At 40.4% G+C, this 19715-nt stretch overlaps 1 protein-coding gene across 2 annotated transcripts in view; it reads left to right on the forward strand.

Moving 5' to 3' along the window:
• Positions 1-19715, forward strand: part of Ccn (cellular communication network factor protein Ccn) — a 470858-nt gene that overhangs the window by 351287 nt on the left and 99856 nt on the right. The window contains exon 1 of one of the 2 annotated variants that reach the window (XM_072299015.1): positions 16239-16383. The exons of the other annotated variant lie outside the window; for it this stretch is intronic. The gene's annotated coding sequence lies outside the window, so the exon portion shown is untranslated. Of the gene's footprint in view, positions 1-16238; positions 16384-19715 lie in introns of those variants that run through there. 2 annotated transcript variants of the gene reach the window in all.

A 19715-nucleotide genomic window follows, 5' to 3' on the forward strand; every position in this document is an offset into this window, starting at 1 on the left:
ATATACCAGGTCGATGTACCCACTCGTTGAATTTACGAATCAATTTTGTGAGTGCACATATGTAAAAGTTAATATGATATAGTCATTTTGGGTGCATTTATGTTTCACGAAACGATAGTATGTAAGTAATTTCAATCCCGAAAAAATCTGAGGTCAATTATATTTAATTGTAATTTATATATTTCTTTTTTCCCCTTCATTTTATTTTTTGTATGGAGAAATCGAGGTTTCGTTGATTTCTTCGGATTTCGAATACTGTAACTTCTCTTCTATTCGGCCGATTTTTATGAATGAGGTCTCTTTTTATTCGTGTTTTAACGGAGAGCAAGGAAAAAATTGCTAAATACAAGCGAAACAATTTTTTTTGAAAATTGGATGAATCCTAGCGTGACGGTGAAATGGTTAATCAAGCGTAAGTAATTGGGCGAGGGGCTGAGGATCCGGTCGCATCCCTTTTGGGCGAGGCCGAAATCGTGGCACTTTTGGGCGAGGTAATTCGCTGGTCGCCCTTGTCAATCATAGGACTTTTGGGCGAGGGTAGATGATAATGAATTTTTAATTTTTGGCAACAGTCCCCCAACCATGGGATTTGTTTACAGGTGAGCGTATCAGATGGTCATGTATCGGATACTGATAAGAAGGACCGTGGATGCGGGGTCTTGGCGAACGCGTTGTATTTTCCTCAGTTTGTGCACGCTGCTTGCTGCAGCCTCTTACATTATCAGTATGGATCTACAATATAAATAGGTTAGGTTAGGTTAGGTTAGGTTAGGTTAGGTTAGGTTAGGTTAGGTTAGGTTAAGTTAGGTTAGGTTAGGTTAAGTTAGGTTAGGTTAGGTTAGGTTAGGTTAAGTTAGGTTAGGTCAGGTTTGGTTAGGTTAGGTTAGGTAAGGTTAACGATTCGGCTGTGATAACTCTCAGTAAAGTTTCCATGAACCCTTCTTTTATCGTTTTTTTTTACCATGCTTCCCCTGCCAATCGTCTAAATTTGCCGCAATGGAGGTAAGCTATTTAGGTATTCTCCTGTATAACTTTGTTCTATGTTGCCACGTCGTGTTAAATAATTTTATGAACCTCATTTTAGCACTCGCCCAAAAGTCATATGAATACTCAAACAATCGCCTCAAAGTACTCGCCCAATAGTACTACTGATTTTCGCCCAAAGCGGATCTTTTTCACATGTTGTCGCCCAAAACGGCCGCGCCTGGCGAGGCGACCCTCATTAGCTATTGTTCGTCGAGAACACGCCGACGCAGTGATCAGGAGCGTGGGGAAGAGAGGGCTAAGTGGATTCCTGTATCAGGCACGTTTAGCAAATGATCTAATGAGTCTCGCGGCTCATCATAGATTGCACTTACGGCTGCCCTGGCTGGCCGTGGCGATCAGAGCAGTGGTACCGAATTTTGAAAAGCATAACAGGGGTGTAGAGCTCTGTCAAAGCAACGTTTTAAACAAAACGAAAAAGTGATATTCTCATTCAAAGAGTGCCGACTTGCTCAGCCATCCTCGAATCAGTTCGCTTGCTTCTGCTCATATATGCATATTTTAAATCAGCGCGGCGCATTCTTAGGTTTTTTTTAAAACAACCAAGAAACGTAGACTCTTGGTATTCATTGCACATTAACTAGAAAGCCCCAGAATGAGAAACACCTTTAAATCATAATTATTGGCGGATTAGTAAACTTTTTACACGCTTTGAAAATCTCAGAAGTTCGCGGTAGTCACTTTCCGGTAAGGGACTAAGGGACTCGGTTATTGTATCGAGTGGGGGGTCGAAACGATCGCAAAGGTGGTATACTATGTATACGCGCCAAAACACATTGAATCTAGAGTCCAGACTCTTGAAAACATTGACAAGAAAAAATACTCTTGATTCAATCGGATTTTTGCTTGAATCAAAACGAAATCCGCTTAAATTAAGAGGCTTGGTTCTTGATTTAAGCTAGATTCTGATTGAATGAAGAGTACTTTTTCTGGTCGATGTTTTTAAGAGTCTGGACTCTAGATCCAATGTGTTTTTTTCCAGTGCTATAAATTGGTGGGTCTTGTCTTTATTTGTACCAAAAAGATTGGACGTATTTAAAAAATCGGTGCTTTCTACTAGGTGTTGGTCAACGTCAAAAAGTATAACGACGATGTAAGTCGGCAATCACATAACTCGATTTTTGGCGGTTTTGAGTTAGTTGCAGAAATGAAGTGTAGTAGATGCCTTTTACCTGCTATCAAAATATTTCAGTCGAAAAAAATTTGAAAGTCACCTAAAAACGTAGAACTCAAAACACATAACTCAGCGTTAATTCCAACAACACATAACTCGTGCCGTCGCGCCGTATTTTTACACAACGCGCACTCTCCCGGGAAGAATCGTGAACAGTTTAGGAGGGAAAATTAAAAGTTAGTACGTCACGGAATCTTCAAACAACAAAAACATTGTTATTCTTTTAACATCTAACATCTAATCCGACGGATAACTGAGTAATCGTCCGCTTATTTTTATCTTCATTTCATTTTAATTCGTAACTCGACGATGTAAGTCAAGTCCGCAATCACATAATTATCTGGTTAACGGTGTCTGAAAATCTCCACCTCTACGTTATTTTTTTTAAAGGAGAACCTCGGCGCATTTGACATCATTATTTGCAGTTTATACAGGATTTTCTTCGCATAGAGAAGAAAACGCACGGCAGTTTTAAAGAATTGCCGTTGAATAGTTTTTCGTTTAAAAAATGAAGTATGACAGGAAGTCTGCGACTAGACGTCGTAAACCGAATTATGTGATTGCCGACTTACGCCGTCGAATTATTTTCGGTGTCATTCTAAAGATTCGCTACCAATTAAAGTTTGTTAAAAGGAACTTTAGGCTACTTTTAAAGTGAGCGGAGTCTTATTCAGTCTTCACTCAGTCAACATCGGCAAAGAATAGGTTTGCATCAGTAATTCGCCAATCACGTATCTCGGAATTCAGTGTTGAACCTTAGTTCCTCTAACACATAACTCGGTTTATCGGTCATTTCTCCTGACAGACGAGAATATTATTCAAAATGATGATGGAGTCTTATAAAGTATCTTATCCTTGCTGTCTCTAAGAGTTATTTCCCCTCTACCTTCAAAGATAAGGAATGTACTTAGAGAGTTTTTTCCCCTCTCCTGAAAAATTGCATTTTCCGAGTTATGTGATTGCGGACTTACACCGTCGACAAGTGGCTAACACTGTATTATTTCTGGCTCACTGTCCACACAACATATTGATGTTGGAATTCCCAAACCACATATCTCGCTCGTGGTGCTGTTATCAAATCTCCACTCCCTCTTTATTTCCTCTAAGAAAAACAAATCGACATTATTCCTTAAAATTACCACCGATTTTTTTTTTTCGCACGGAGAAGAAAAATCGAAGAGGTTTTAATGAAGAGACGTTGTGTAGTTCTCCATTCAATATTCAAGTATGGCTGGAATTGTGCGACGCCGGAAACCGAAATACGTGGTTTGGGAGTTTCACCATGGATATGTGCCTGCAGTTTTCTTACATACATAGGTGCTTTTGTGTGTGAGCTGTAAAAAATAGTTTCAATGTGAAAAATTTGGTCCAAATCATAAGTTTCTCATCGAGTTCCGCGGAGAAATAAAACCCCAATTCTCCCTTTCTCGGTTTCAACTTGATACGCGTCAATTCCTGTCTACTAAACTTTAACGAGTCAACCTTTCGGATGAGTGTTGTTAGCAGCGGGTGTCATCGCGGTCCCCGACTAGCGCTTTCAACCCCAACGCGATAAAAACAACGGGACGAGGCTCGAAAACTCCCCAAGGCTCAGAAACGTCGAGGCAGCTGCAAAAGAGTGCTCTCAGCGCCGACTTACGAAGCCTCGTTAATGCATAGAATCCGAGAGAAATAATTAATGCGCAGTTTGCTCTCCTCGTTTCGTGAGGAAACAATGTTTTTGTCGATACTGACATCGACATCTCCACGGACAGGTGTTTTTGTTTCGTTGAACGGGGACTTTCATGCTTGAGTGAGCCCTGAGTCACCGATAGATCGGGAGAACGGGTCAATCACGTATGTGACGAAATCCTGTTCGGACCTCTAAAGTAACAGCTCTATAGAACTTAAGATAACGATTTGATAGTCGATCAATCGATCTATTGATGAGCTTTGGATGTCCATATTTTTCTCAAAAATTTTTAAGCGTCACATCGCGCTTTAGTGACCTAGATGACCGCACATAAGGTTTTTCTAAAAAAGACTTTGAGATAACTTTGAAAGTACATCCTGCTGCAAGTTTCAATCGTAAAGTGCTGCCGAAATTATCTATACTATAAGCTCCGAGATCTCCTAAATTGTATATCTGATAACGCTTAGTTCCAGCGGTTCACCGGGCCGATTTTCATGATTTTTGTGGCTATCGACAGGCCTGCTAAAAATTTCTCATAGGAATTTCTTCCTGGCTGTTTTGGGCAGGGGAATGATTCCCCTGAGAAGTAGCTCCCATGGGAAGTGGCTCCCACGGGAAGTGGCTCCCACGAGAAGTGGCTCCCATGAGAAGTGGCTCCCTGAGAAGTGGTTCCCATGGGAAATGGCTCTCATAGGAAGCTCCCTATTCCGTGCCCAAAATACCGTCCCTACTAACAGAGCCATAGAAGAAAAAGATTAAGGATTAAACACGAAAATTATTTCGAACTACTGCCGTGGCATTTTTCAGATATGAAAGGAATTCCTAGCCATCATGCACACCTCCGCACCGCGGTCATTCCCAAGCGGTTCCCCATCTAAGTACTAACTTGTAATTTTGACTTGTGCCTGAGCTGTTTACTATAGGCTGGATGCATCAATAAATGGACCATTAGACATGGTACGAATTTCAGCATTCTGATACATGTTTCATAGCCAAAATTTCACGTAAAACACGATGCGCACAATAAAAATTGCCAAAATCAACTCCTTACAAAGATATTGAATGATTCCTGATGCGTGAATTCAAACCACCCGCTCATGAAAACTCAATGCTCTACGTGATTCACTTCGCGCGCTAAACGTTATCGTGACAGTCTCTACGATTTACAAATCTAGCAACCTCAATCTTGACGCTTTGGCGCAGCTATAGCAAATTGCTTATAGTTTGAACAACACATAGTGGGAAATGAGCATTGCTCGATTGAGAAGCTTGCTGAAACCGTTGTAGTGCGCGATTTGACTCACGTAGAGCTTTGAGTTTCTTGTGAGCGGGCAGTTCAAATTCCTCGTAACCAATGTGAAATAAAAACGTTAATATCTTCGTTAGTAGTTGATTTCAGTGATTTTCGTTGTGCGAGTTGTGTTTTACGTAAAATTCTGGTTAAGAAACTTGTATCAGATTACTTAAACTCGTACCTTGTCTAGTGGTCCATTCTATATGTATAGCTGTGTCCGTAGACACCAAGATCTTTGGAATTGGTGACGCCGTTTTCTCAAAATTCCAGTGAAATTAACTCGAATTTCAGAATAAGGGAGAAACGTGCGTCTATGGTTGGCTGCCACCCTTTCATCAGACCGCTTCAATTGTTGCTGAGTTTATACTTCGTGCGGAGTTGGCTATCGCCATCTATGAAAACATGTTGTAAGTTGTTACCATGTGTTCAATGGACTATAGCCATGTTCTTGAAAGTGCGAAACATCCATTTTTTACCTATAGTAGGTAATATTTTTCAAGACGCCAATTTTCCTTTTTTCCCTCTTAAAAGTACGGGTGTCTATGAAAGCCTTATTTGATCCTAAATTTGATAATTTTCCGAGAAAATTTCTTTAGTGGTCTTCTCTCTGCCAAAACGCCGCCGATTAGTAACAGCGAATAATAGAGGATATTTTCTGGCTCAGCGTTGTCTTCTAATTTAATTCGACTGTTTTATCAGTCCTTAATTGATTGTTTGATACTCTACCGTAACAAGCGTCAAATTACGATAAAGAGCAGATAATTTACAGTCTCAAAAAAGCGAAGAGTCCTAAAGCGGGTTAGTGAGTGATTTATGGTGTTAGCAGAAAGCTCAAGGCGGAATTGTTTTTGAGAAAATGCTTGAGATACACAGAGTAAATTTACGACAAGAGCGTGCCATGTCTGTCTGTAGCATCGGTGTTTCGAATGATAGTAGTTCTTTAATCAACTCTTTTCCCGAGAAGGTCACATATATGGATTAGATTGTGACAAAGGGTGACCTTTGATGTACCTTTAATAAAGGGCAATTTTCACGAGCTTTCAAGTAAAATTTAACAGTATCTATAGCTTTGGAGATAGATTCTTGGATGAATACCCAACACAAAATATTGCTAGTTTTGCAAATTTTAAGGAATGTACGTACTAAGTTGGAGGCAAGGCTTTTTCAGGAAAAAGCTCTAGCTACACTGACGAGGTTTCTATTCAACGACAATTAATTCCTCGATCTACATAGAGTGTATGGATAACGGAACCACAGTTTTCTATTAGGAACCATTTTTTTTTTTGGGGGGGGGGGCTTATTTTAAAGACGTCATATGTGCTATTAGTCTCCCTATAACGATATGTGTGTTTTTTATACTTGTGTCAACAATAGTAGTTCCGTATTGCTAAGTGCATTCAAAAAAAAAAAAAAAAAAAAAAAAAAAAAAAAAAAAAAAAAAAAAAAAAAGTAAAGAGAAGTGCAATAAAGCAGATAAAAATAAAAAGGAGAATAGTTGATGGATGTTAATGAGATGCTGAGTAAAAAGAAGGGCGGCCCGCCCACTCAATCAAAGTTCACTGTTGGAGCGTAAAGGTCGTCAATGAAACTGGGCAAGTGGAGCGAGGAGAAGGGAACGTGCAGGCTCAGGTTGATCAATCGTGATTTAAAAGTTGGCCAAGATTAGCTCTTTCCCAGTTTTCCTTAGTTTTAAACTAGTCCGCGTCTTTCTTCAAGTTCCAGCCAGTCCCGGGCTCGGGCCCGCCATCTAATTGAATTTATATCAGTCCTCTCCCCGCGGCCAACTTGGCCTCGGCGATTCCGCACACGGCGCCACAGCCAGCGCGGCGGCGCCGGTGGTGGTGGAAGGCGAAACTCTTTTTACCCGCTGCCGCGAAGTTTAATGGCGTTTTGCTCGGAATATTATTTTCATTAAACCGCATGCTGAGACGCTACGAGCAAGGTTATAGTGCAGACCAACGGTTGGGTTCTCCAGGGTCCAGGTCAACTCAGAGTTATCGGTTTTTAAGACTGAGAAGATAGTGTAGGTGTCACAATGGATCTCTTGCGTGTAGAGGCTACGGGACACTTACGATTCAACTACTTTTTCTTGCCTAAAATATTGCAAAAAACACAGTGGTGCCACAGGCTTTCTCTAAAAGCAACTCCAAAGCTCAAAATAAGGTATCAACGTTGAGGCTGTGACAGAGGGATATCCCGCGGTATCCTGAGAGTCCACCAAAATTTTGAAAAGCATAACAGGGGTGTAGATATCTGTCTGTGCAACGTTTTAAACAAAACGGAGGAGTGAAATTCTCATTCGAAGAGTGCTGACCTGCTCAGTAATCCTCGAATCAGTTCGTTTGCTTCTATGTATACAGGGTGTCCCAAAAGTCCGTACCCCCCCTCGTAACTTTTGAACGGTTAGAGATAGAAAAGCGAAACTTTGGGAATGTTTCTATCTTAAAGGGGTCCATCTTCTAGGGGGGTCAAAATTCTTGTCCCCCCCTCAGGGGGGGCGCGGGGGCCCCCAACTTTTTTTTCTCAAATGGTAACCCCTATCTTGTGATACGACATCATTAGAAAGAGCATAAAAAACTAAGAATTTTGGCGCAAACCGCAAATCAATATCTTAATTTTTGACCGAGTTATGATAGGTCAAAGGTCAAATTTGACCTATTTTCAAAAAATCATAACTCCGGTTCAAATTATCGTAAAGAAAAAAATAAAACGGGAAAATTTACCAAATTGTGAGCACTTTCAAGTAATAATCACAGAAATTACTTCAAACTAATTTTAAGGGGGGTTTCGGACCCCCAAAAACGTCATTTTAAAGGTCATACGATATTCTCGCGAAATGAGTCAATTTCTACTTACATTTCCTCAACATTATCTTAGTAAGTTCAAAATTGCGTTTTCAAGTCCCCAAATTTCGAACAAAGTTTTAAAAAAAATAAAATTTAAATGGTTGAATTGAATTACCTTAAATTTCGTTTTTTGAACTTTCCTCGAAATATGGGGACTTGAAAACGCAATTTTGAACTAATTTTGAACTTACTAAGATAATGTTGAGGAAATGTAAGTAGAAATTGACTCATTTCGCGAGAATATCGTATGACCTTTAAAATGACGTTTTTGGGGGTCCGAAACCCCCCTTAAAATTAGTTTGAAGTAATTTCTGTGATTATTACTTGAAAGTGCTCACAATTTAGTAAATTTTCTCGTTTTATTTTTTTCTTTACGATAATTTGAACCGGAGATATGATTTTTTGAAAATAGGTCAAATTTGACCTTTGACCTATCATAACTCGGTCAAAAATTAAGATATTGATTTGCGGTTTGCGCCAAAATTCTTAATTTTTTATGTTCTTTCTAATGATGTATCACAACATAGGGGTTACCATTTGAAAAAAAAAAGTTGGGGGCCCCCGCGCCCCCCCTGAGAGGGAGACAACAATTTTGACCCCCCTAGAAGATGGACCCCTTAAAGATAGAAACATTCCCAAAGTTTCGTTTTTCTATCTCTAACCGTTCAAAAGTTACGAGGGGGGGTACGGACTTTTGGGACACCCTGTATATGCATACTAGGGGGCCCTGCCCCCTGGCTGCTACGCGGCCCAACCCGCGGGAGGGCGCCTCGCGCCCTCAGGCGCGCTTCGCGGGCCCTATATGCATATGTATAGGCAAAAATGTTCTTCCATTTTAACGCACCATTTTGTGTTCGAGCTGCATCGATTTCAAAATTTTTGACGTAACACTCAGATTTGTAAATGATGAGGAATAGCTGGATGTACATAATTTAACAGTCCACTTACTGGAGATATTTCCGTTTATTATGTTATTTTTAAATACCTGATTAAAAAAAAAAAAAAAATCGGATTTTGACCGTTAAGAGTTAATAATATTTGGTCCGTCCCGACGCGACGCAGCGCCTGCCTTCTCACTTTGTATCTGCTGTTTATCTGCTGTAAATATTAATAAAAATTCAGCAGTCAAGTAAATTGACCAATGCCACAAATCAAAGCCGGAAGAATGCAGGAAAAATTGAGTTAAACCTTATACCTTGGACATTGAACCTTGAACTCTGAGCTATGCACCGTTCCTCAACTCTTCAAATGAGGAGCCCTTCACGAGCTTTTCCATTGTTTTATTGTTTATTCGAGTCACTCAGGTTGAGTCCCACACTGACGTTTCTAGCGGAAACGACATATTTCTCACGCTATTAACATTGGACTTAAGTGACATGAGCTTTAAAAGCTCTACAACATTAAAAGTTCGGGGTTTCATAATTTTTTGCTCATCTACATCTACTACCGATGACATACATGTAAAGATCATCCTGATCGGTCCGGCAGTTCGTCAGAAATAGTGCTTCCAAGATTTTGCTTGTAGCTGTTGTAGATACACTGAAAAAAACACTCCGACCGTGGAAGCCGTTCTTACGGGCTATATATACATACCGTCCGTGTTCCGGGCTCAGAGGCCGAAAGTTCCGAGCGTAGCACCCGGAGCAGTCGAAGTGCTCCGGGTGCTACGCCCGGAACTTTCGGCCTCTGAGCCGGGAACACGGACGGTATGTCTATATAGCCCGTAAGAACGGCTTCCATGGCCGGAGTGTTTTTTTCAGTGTAATTTTAAATCAGCGCGGAGCATTCTTAGGTTTTTTTTAAAAAAAATCAAGTAACGTAGACTCTTGGTATTCATTTTACATAAACTAGAAAGCCCCAGAATGAGAAAAAAACTTTAAATCATAATTATTGACGGATTTGTAAACTTTTTACACGCTTTGGAAAATCTCAGAAGTATGTGGCAGTCACTTTTTGGTAAGGAACTAAGGGACTCGGTTATTGTATCGAGTGGGGGGTCGAAACGATCGCAAAGGCGGTATACTACGTATACGCGCCAAAAGTCTCTTGGATCCAGAGTTCAGACGCTTAGCAAAGACAAGAAACAATACTCTTGATAGAATCAGGCCTCTGCTCGAATTGAGAGCCAAACCTCCCAATTCAAGCGTAATTCCTTTCGATTAAAGCAAACCCCCGTTTGAATCAAGAATATTTTTCCTTGTCAAATTTTTCAAAAGTCGAGACTATGGATCGGAGAGACTTCTTTTTCCAATATACTTACTCGGTTTATGAGAAAGCCATATGATTCGGTTTCCACCCCGCGTAGCTCAAATCGATTTTCCTCGGCCACATGGCAATGGTGACGAGGCGAGGGGCGGGTGTCACTAGTATATTGTTTCGCAACTATGAGTTGTGGCCGGATTAGGATTATTTTCTTATTAAGGACTCGTCGCCGGTGCGAATTGAGTTTCAGCAAGCTCTGTCCCGGCCGTAATTAAATCGCCATTTACGTGTTACCAGCATAATTCCGCATTATTTACTCGCCCGAGTTTCCAACTTGCCCCATTTTTTGCAGCCGTAACTCTCAACTTCGCCCGATTAAAGCAACAGTTACCGGCTCGGCGTCCGTTTTTTTTCAGAGGTTATGAAATTTGAATTACCTCCTAGATTGACCCGGCCGTGGTGGGTGCCCTCATCGTTCTTCTGCTCGGGCTCGGGATTAATTTGGCGCGCTTCGTAAGAGCCGCGTATCTGCCAACGGTTGCCAGTTGAGTTATGCGATTTTCCTCCGGAGGTAGTAATGGCGGATGAAAGTGAGGAAAACTAATCTTGGCCCCGTAAAACTTGCGGTTTGATGTCTTGAAGTAATGTTCAACGTTAACGAAGGGCAATGCTTGACATGTACCTTTGTTTATTTTATTTTAATCGTGACCTTCCGAAAGAAAAATGGTCATAGCTTAGGGGGAAACAAAATCAAAATTAGGTATTTGATCAAAGGCGTTATTATGGGAGGGCAGCGGTGGAATAACTCCATCCTCCTCACCCCAAACCGATCTAAAAAACAAAATCCCCCTTTAAAATGAGTCGGAATTTTCTTGAAGTATCTCTCCGGAATTTTTACACTCAAATACCACCCTTGAACTCAATTTTAATTTCAACAATCTCAAGCTCTAAATTAACTTATTTGCAGAATTAATCTTCCAAATGTGCTCCATAGTTTTTTGATGTTTCAATCAAATCGCTCCCTCTTGCAGATTTTGTCCAAATTATTTCTTCACTGTTGAAAACGTCCTTGTATATTGCAGTCAATTTACCAAGAAAATCGAAAATACCTTTGCCACTGCATCCTACCCTCTCTTACAAATTTAGTTTTGAATGTTCATCCTTTAAAACTTTTCAAATGCACGCACTCCCTTAAACTCGACGCCTATTCCTTCTTCGCCCCCCCCCCTCCACCCATGGAGATCCGGCGATGGACTTTTTTCTCCACCTTTCTTTATTTCCTCAAAATTTCCATTTAGTGTTGGGGTTTTCTCCCAATTTTGTAAACACTCTTCTGTTAATTTGTATTAGAATAGGCTCAATTGTTCAGGTACTTCTTAACAAGCTTATTATACTAGACTTACGTTCATTTACATATTTTTGATTACCGAAGATCTCCCTCATACGACACAAAAGACGGTAAATTTGGCTTCAACGGATCACCCTATGCATGTAGATTTGCAGCGACTAGACATAATGCGAATTTTTATTCGGAGGGTCGCGGTGAAACGGATTCGCACGGCACACGAAATTGCGCCGAGTCACGTGCTCCGCTGCACTTCTCCGTGTACGTATCACACGGCAAATTGTCAGTCGCTCCTTACTTTGCCAATTCTCGCCGCACGTTACACCGCTCGGTCCCCTGAAATCCTGGTTTACAGCTCGATTCGGCAACACCGATGAGACGCTATACGCGGGCCAGACCCTTTATTTTTTATCTCCCGGATTCCTCGATGGATTTTGATCACGAACTCTTGCACGATCATTATCCGACGACCTTTCTCCGTCTTTGTCAAGTCGCGAAAAATCCGCTTGCGACTCACTCTTCCTTTCGCGGGGTTCGTGGAAAAACGGGTTGTTTTTTCGTTCGATCCGACGTAAGTGTCTTGGAGATAACTTTCACGGATGGGAAATTTTCGATGCCATCTGACAAGAGGGTCCTCCCCCTAAAGAGGGAGCTTTCTACGAACGAGTCAAAGTTGTGATTTGCTGTTGAAATTATTCGGGCTTTTCCTTTCCCTCTCAGCAGGAAATTTGAGACAGAAAAATATGTAATTTTTGAAGGCGACTCTCAGATCCACCTAATTACGATGATGGCCCGCAAAAGATTAGTAATTGGTTCACCAAATCTGAAGTAATCTTCAAGAACTTGTCTTACGAAGTGCTCACTCCAACATTCATCGCAATCATCTCATCATATGCTAAACAAGTTGCTCATCAATCACTGGGCAAAAACCAGCGTTGATCTCTAAACTCAACCTTTTCGTCACCCGATTATTTCGCCTACATTGTAAAACAGGATCGTTAAAATGTTTTGTGAGGCCGAAAAATTTGCCCGTGGACGGTTACACTTAATGATGATTAGAGGATTTTTGCCCAGAAATCGGGCAAAAATAGGAGCAAAGTCCCAGGAAACTTGTCTCTTTGGAACCACTCAAGAAACTGCACCGATAACTAGCCACTCTGTGTTCAACGAGACTCCTCATGAACGTGTGTGAATCGAGGAAGTGAATTTCAGGCGAGTTGAAACTTTCCATAGCTTTTCAGCATCTCCTCTTCCCGCGGCAACTTCGCGTCCGGGTCACCGACTCTTTTCATTTCACCTCATCATATTTTTGCATCTCTTCACTCCTCTCGAGACTCGCAATTTAAAGCGCTTCTCAGTCCTTTAATCCTCATATCAAAATTAACTTTTGAAATGAATAAAAATATTAAACAAAAAAAAAGTTTAAAAAAAATTAAATAGGCCGATAAAAATGATTTGACTGGGAACGCTTGTGAGGTTCCACGGCAAAAAGGACGTCATTGCAGTGAGGAAAATTAACCATGACTGCGAGTTTTGTGGAGTTGGCTCGCAAACTTGTCTTTTGATATTCCACAGGGAAATATTCTTTATTATCTCGTGAAATACGTTCCAAGTGGCTCAGGTACTTTTTTTCTAATTAAAAGAGAGTATTGGTAAACATATTGTGGTAAAAAAACGCTCCAAAGTTGCGGACTAATTCATAGTTTTGTGCCTGTAATTTGAATAAAAGTATAGTCATTAGAAAAACTATTTCAAGTTCTAACCTGTCATGAGCAATTTTAAATGATAAGAAAGAACATTTACATACAATACAAACCTTGAGTTGGCTCTCGTTGGATTTCCACGCATATGACCAGAAGTTTTCATAAGCACTCACGCCCCATTGTCCTAAACGGGGTAACTTTGGAGTAAACAAGCCTCCTCTTTGCCAACAAACTATGATTTCTTTTTGCATTATGCCATTCAAATTTTGTCTCTGATTTGAAACAAAAAAAAAAAAGGTTCCTTGTCGCAAAATGTATTCCAATTAGCATTTCAATTATCCTCCGTATTTGGTAAAAAAAAGAACTGAATCATCGAAAGTCCAAGTTCATTTTCCATTCCATTTTCCCTCGAATCTATTCACTGCAATTTTCATTTGAAGGCACTCTCGTCCAAAGCTGTGAGTGTATTGAGGGGAAAAAAGGTCCCCAGGCCGGTAGGCGCTGCTGTAAAGAAAGCAAATTAGCGTAGGATTCCTTATCGACTGGTCCTGGCCTTTGTTGCGGGCAAAGAGGGAAGGGGGCATTTTTCACCGGACTGCGACTCCGTGAGTGCTAAATGACACGGAAAGCTCAGATAATTATTCAAAGGCAGCGCGCATAATGGCCACTCGCGTCGAACTCAAAAGACCCAGCGTTATGAAAAGAAAGGCGGGCGCATAAGTGCCGTGTTGCATAGTTGCAGTCGGTGTCGGTTCCTTCCTCGTCGAGCACGACAGAAGCGCGTTTCTTGCTTATCTACATCAGTGGTCACTACTCAGCAACAAGCAATTCCAGAACAGAGTATTTGACGGCGGTGGGTTATTTGGTATCTCCAAGAAAAAACCGTCAGTTATGTGAACTGATATCGATGGCTAAAATGCGCCACCACGTATCTCCATTACAGTGTTTCAAAATATTTCCTATATTATTTTTTTCGATAAGGAACATGTTAGCTTTGTACATTGAAATTCTTCCAGAATATTCTGGTGACAGAGAGGTAAAATCAAGGAAATGTCCAACATACTGTAAACTGCGGACGTTTATTTCTCATTCATGAGGCACTTTTGAAAGTTTTCGGTGTGTTTAAAGTGTCTCGCATGAAATTCTTTCAAGAAAAAATGCTTCGCAGTGTTTATTTTCTATCCTGTCCAGTTGGTCCATTGCTGAATGTGCACTCAAAAAAACCTCCGGCCGTGCGAGCCGAAAGTAATGGACCCGGAGCACGGACTGTACGGGCTATATACAGATACCGTCCGTTCCGCGTCCGGCGGCCGGAGTGCTCCGGGCGCCGAACGCCCGGAGTCCTCCGGACGCGCGGCTGTGAACGTCATTCACCGATGGCTTCCATAGCCGCGAATTCCGGGCTATCAAAACCCGGAATGTTCCGGGCGGACACTAATTTTTTTAAAATAGGTATATACTTCCTTGTTGATAGTTCATAACAATTTAATTTCAGGAATGTGATGGATACTTCACTGACTGAGAAAGAAAAGGAGGATATGAACCTTAGCTTGTTGATCATGTTTAAGATATCAAGAGAGATTTGAACTTCTTGGCTGATAGTTCAGCAAGTTAATTTGAGGAAAGAGATAAGTAATTCTCTTATTGAGTAAGTAAGTAAAGCAGCACATGAATGTTAGCTTATTCATCGTGTAGAGAAATCGAGAGAGATTTTCAAAAACCTAACTTTAATATTGCAAGCCTTCCTTAAAAAAAATAAAGCACTCTGATTTTTTAGATAGCAGAATCCGCTTGGCTTGGAAGTATTCGGCTGATTCTTAACTTTGCAAAATATACCTTCGAATTTATTTTTAGGACACAGATGAGTAAAGTTCATAGATGTGAAGCAGTTGACTATATTGCTTATTAAGTCTGTGGAATACTTGTCAATGTTTCATGGATAAAACAAACAAAAAATTGGAAAATTATTTCACTCATTTTGGCTCATATCAGGTTGACAATAACTTTACTTCAGCTTTTGGGATAATAGGAAAATTTGTATCTCCAGCCAGTCCAGCAAGTACCGAAGCCGCCCTGCGCAAATATGTTTTATGTATTTTCACGAGCAGTTTGATCAGCCATCAATATTCAATTAACTGGGTACAATGTTATGGAAATAGTCCAACCACAGAGACATGGGGGAACAAATGTAGATAGATCAAAAATTCTTGCTACCTATTTTAGTTTTAAAATAGACTGCCCCCAAGGTGATAAATTTCTAAAACTCATTGCAGCAAAAATGTAAATTGAAAAATCATTTTTATCACTTGGCAGCCCGTTCTCAATAAATGTAATTACTTTCACTCAATGAGAATTCAGCATTTGTGAAAAACAAATCCTGGTTCATCTCTTGATAAAAAATACGAATGCAAAGTAGGAAATCACCTAAATGATTAACAAAGGAAAACCACTGGCGTAGGTCTAGGTACTTACAGATTTTTACTTCTTACGACTAGAAGAGCTTCAGAATCTTGAAAATGAGGTTGAGAATATTTCAAGGTGTAAATTCAGTTGTAAAAGTTGACAAAACTTCAAGATATAACTCTCCGCAATATAACTACCGGATACAATTTCCACAAAATATTAGCGAAGAAATATACCACCGAAAATTGTCACACTTGTTAAAATTATAGATCTTCCCTTCAGCAAAGTGAAGCGCGATTCACACAAAATTTTACCAGTATTACAGCAACACTGAGCTACCTAGGATTGGGATATGGAATCAGAGAGATTATTCACAGCAACAACGTTCGAGCTTGCTCTCACTATTATAGATAATCTGCGCATAGGATAGGTTCTACGTTTTACGGGTACAGTTTCCGCTATCAAACAGCTGTTTTTGTAACAGAGAGGGGAGATATCAGAGACTGCAATACTACTCACAGTTGAAAACACTTATAAGTTAGAGATTAGATCGAAATGGAATAAAAACTGTATCCTCTTACACAGGCAGAACAAAGCAAAAGTGACAGAATACAGTTGGGCATTAAATGAACATTCTCGTACCTACATTATCAGTATTTTAGTGTGGCGGTAATTTACTCTGTGGGAAGATGCGTGGCAGGTAATTTATTCATTTTCTTTGATTTAAGTTCTTTCCCTTAGTAGGGGGAAAATAAGTGAATTGCAAACGAACTTACAGAAGGAGAGGATATGAGCTCAGTGTACACTGAAAAAAAAGTGGAAGTGGGATTGACCATAATGGTATAGTAAAAAAAAAATATGGTGATAAAAAGCCAAATAATGGTCGATTTAAGCATCTAGATGAAAGTGAGAATCATACTCGATATAAAAATTACCATACCCGGATTGTAAATATCAGTTAGGTGTGTCTGTCCATCGTTTAGGTATTTCTCACCATCAGCTGGGTATTTTTTACCATACGATGAGTTAAAAGTATGGAATAACATGGTAACACTTGCGTTTGATATCTGTAGGCATCTGTATGCGACTGGTCATGGTGTTGGTAGGTTAAATTTACCATCTATACTATAAGCTCCAAGACCTCCTAATTTTGCGAAACTGGTGACGCTTAGTTCCAGCGTTCTACCGGGCCGATTTTCATGATTTTTGCGGCTATTGACGGGCAATTGTCTCTAGATAAGCCAACTCTTTTCAGATTTTGAAAATATGGCCCAGGTTTTTTTATATTACGTGGTAAAGTTGCGAATTCTCCCATATAAACAATGTAAATTTATGTGTTTTGTCATAGTTTGTTTGAGCATTCTACTGGGCCGATTGCCATGATTTTTGCGTAAGTCGACAGGTAATAGGCTCTAGATGAGCCCGCTCTAATCAGATTTTGGAAAAAGGACTCAGGTTTTTTTAAAATCACGTTATTAAAGTGAGTGAATTTACAGAGTGCTCCGGGACTGCTACCGCTATGCGCGGGAGGATGCGCAGTGGTCGAGGAGGTTGCGCAGTAGGTGTGTAGCCTGCGCATCAGCTCTACACTTATCTACACAAGATTTCCGCCCATTACCTCAAGACGAGCGGTGGCCGAGTCGTCTACGACGCGACGCGACGTCGGAAGTGTCCACATTGATCAAGGTGTGGGTTCGGTCCCCGCCTCCAGAGATACTTAATAATTATCCGATTTAAACAGACCGTTGTTTTACTGTAATAATTCATCAAGCAGTCATTCCAAAACGCGTCCTTTTGACTTCAAAATTTTTTTTTTCTTTATTCATCAAAACCAAAAATTATTTCATTCTATTAAGTATACCTCATATCGAATTTTTTTAGGGGAAAAATAAAACTAATACTAATAGGAGGGTGAAAATAGGGCCGCGAAGCGGCCCATTGATGGCGCGGAGCGCCTTCGGGGGGTTGGGCCGCGTAGCGGCCAGGGGGCGTAGCCCCCTAGTACTGGTATAGTCAGCGTGGTGAGAGCTCCCGCTTGACTGCGCTGCGGTCTGTGGTCCGCCATTTTTCGTTTGTCTGTTTGTCAGTTATAAATTTATCACGTTGAGGGTCGGAGTCCGTGGCTGTGTTTTATTGATCCATATTAATCCATGTGAATCCACGCGTAATTTGCCCAAATTTGTGTTCGAATTGTCCCTAAAGCTACCGTCTTCTCTTCGAATCTATCTATATTGATCTGCCACATACATTTTCTGAGATTTTTTCGTTATTCGTATCGACCAATTTCTGGAGGTTAGGAGTTGCTACAATGAATCTGGCTTGCAAAGTGAAGGAATCCTGAAAATTTGAAAACCTTCGCAAAGTTGTTCTGCAATCCAGTGAATATCGGTTCTGTGTAAAGTCATTTCGAAAACATAAAAGTGCGGAAGTAATTTGAAAATAATCGACTAGAAGTGATTTTTGAATACTTCGTTCGTAGGTATATCTATATTCTTGTTAAAATTTTCGAAGCTCAACATACTCAGATGAAGAGACAAATGTGCGTGGGATTGATGTTTAACTGTAACTTTAAGCAAAATTTGGCAGCTTCTGCCCCACCGTGAACCGTGCGATTGGATTTTCATGTAGTGTCTTTTTGTGGGTATATTTTGAACTATCTATTTATTATATGCAATTAAATTTTCCGTGGATCTGATTTAGTCTGTAAATGATACCTTAACGCGAATAACAAGTATGGTTTTGGTATCATTTACTTGAAATCAGTGAAGCAATTATCTGCTATTTCTCGTTGAAACTGTCTTTAACTGCCATTGATTGTGTATGTAACGGAATTTCTAAAAGTAAGATGTAAGTAAAATATCCACGACTTTCATCAAAAGCATTTAATAATATAAGATGAGTGGATTTTAGAATCTACAAGGTTTGTCGCAGCATCTGGATGCTTGAAATTACCATACTAGTCAGTCGGGAACGCCACACTGGCACTGTGTCGCATAGTGTCAGCCGTATCGTGTTATTTACCATACCGGTATATTGGTAACTATGCTGCAGCTTCACTGTGTAAAAAATCAAGTAGACAGTATGGTAAATAACACCCAAACTCTGGTAAATCCCACCGATTATTTTTTTCAGTGTACTGCTACCAAAACTGACAATTTTAACTTAATTCCCGTCGCATTTCTGGAAGTATTTGACAAACGTTATCACACAGAACTTTAGAATCAATCGTGCACCACACAGAATCAAGAAAATAGATTGAAAACCTCCAAAATTAAACGAAAAACGAACACACGTAATGAGCAATGACAAGCAAATTACTATGACTAGAGACTAGATTCCAACCTCAATAAACAACGCGGAATGGTGGCTCGATCGCTCCCAAATATGTCGAAGGCTGGCGGCAACTTTAAATTCACGCACTGAATAAAATTGACGTAAAACATTATAATTTTCTGCGAATTTGCACGGGGCCGTCTCAATTTTAATCCGATGGTGACGCCATTTTCCCGAGAACTGAGTATCGGACTCCGGCCGGGCAGACCGAGAATTCTGACCGTGGAAGCCGGAGCTTCCGGCTGGGCAGTACCCGATCGACCGACCTCGCAGCCCGTAATACCCCTGGCGGACTCCGGCTTCTGTGCCCAGAAATTACGTTCTCACGACCCGGTAACATTGGAGTCACGAACATCGAGAACAACCGGGTCCAGTCGCCGGAGTTTTTTTTTTTTTTGAGTGTGGTAATATGATATTGACCTCATACCGTTAAATATTAGTGGCTCTGCGATTATTATCAGGAATCTGCATATTTTTTGTTGGAGTCGGATTTGAATAGGTAACGCAACTGATAAACTAACTTCGTAATGAGACATGAAGCATCATGCACCCATATCAAGTTTCTATGTAAGCTAAGGGTGAAATTGATTTTGAAATTAAATGAAAAGAAAAATATAAGTTGATTTCAAGGATGGATACTTTGGAGAAGCAAATATACCACTTTAGGCCACGTCTCGCATCTTGGGCTCTAAAATTTTG

The sequence above is a fragment of the Bemisia tabaci genome, chromosome 3 (assembly GCF_918797505.1).
Source record: "Bemisia tabaci chromosome 3, PGI_BMITA_v3".
NCBI lineage: Eukaryota > Metazoa > Arthropoda > Insecta > Hemiptera > Aleyrodidae > Bemisia > Bemisia tabaci.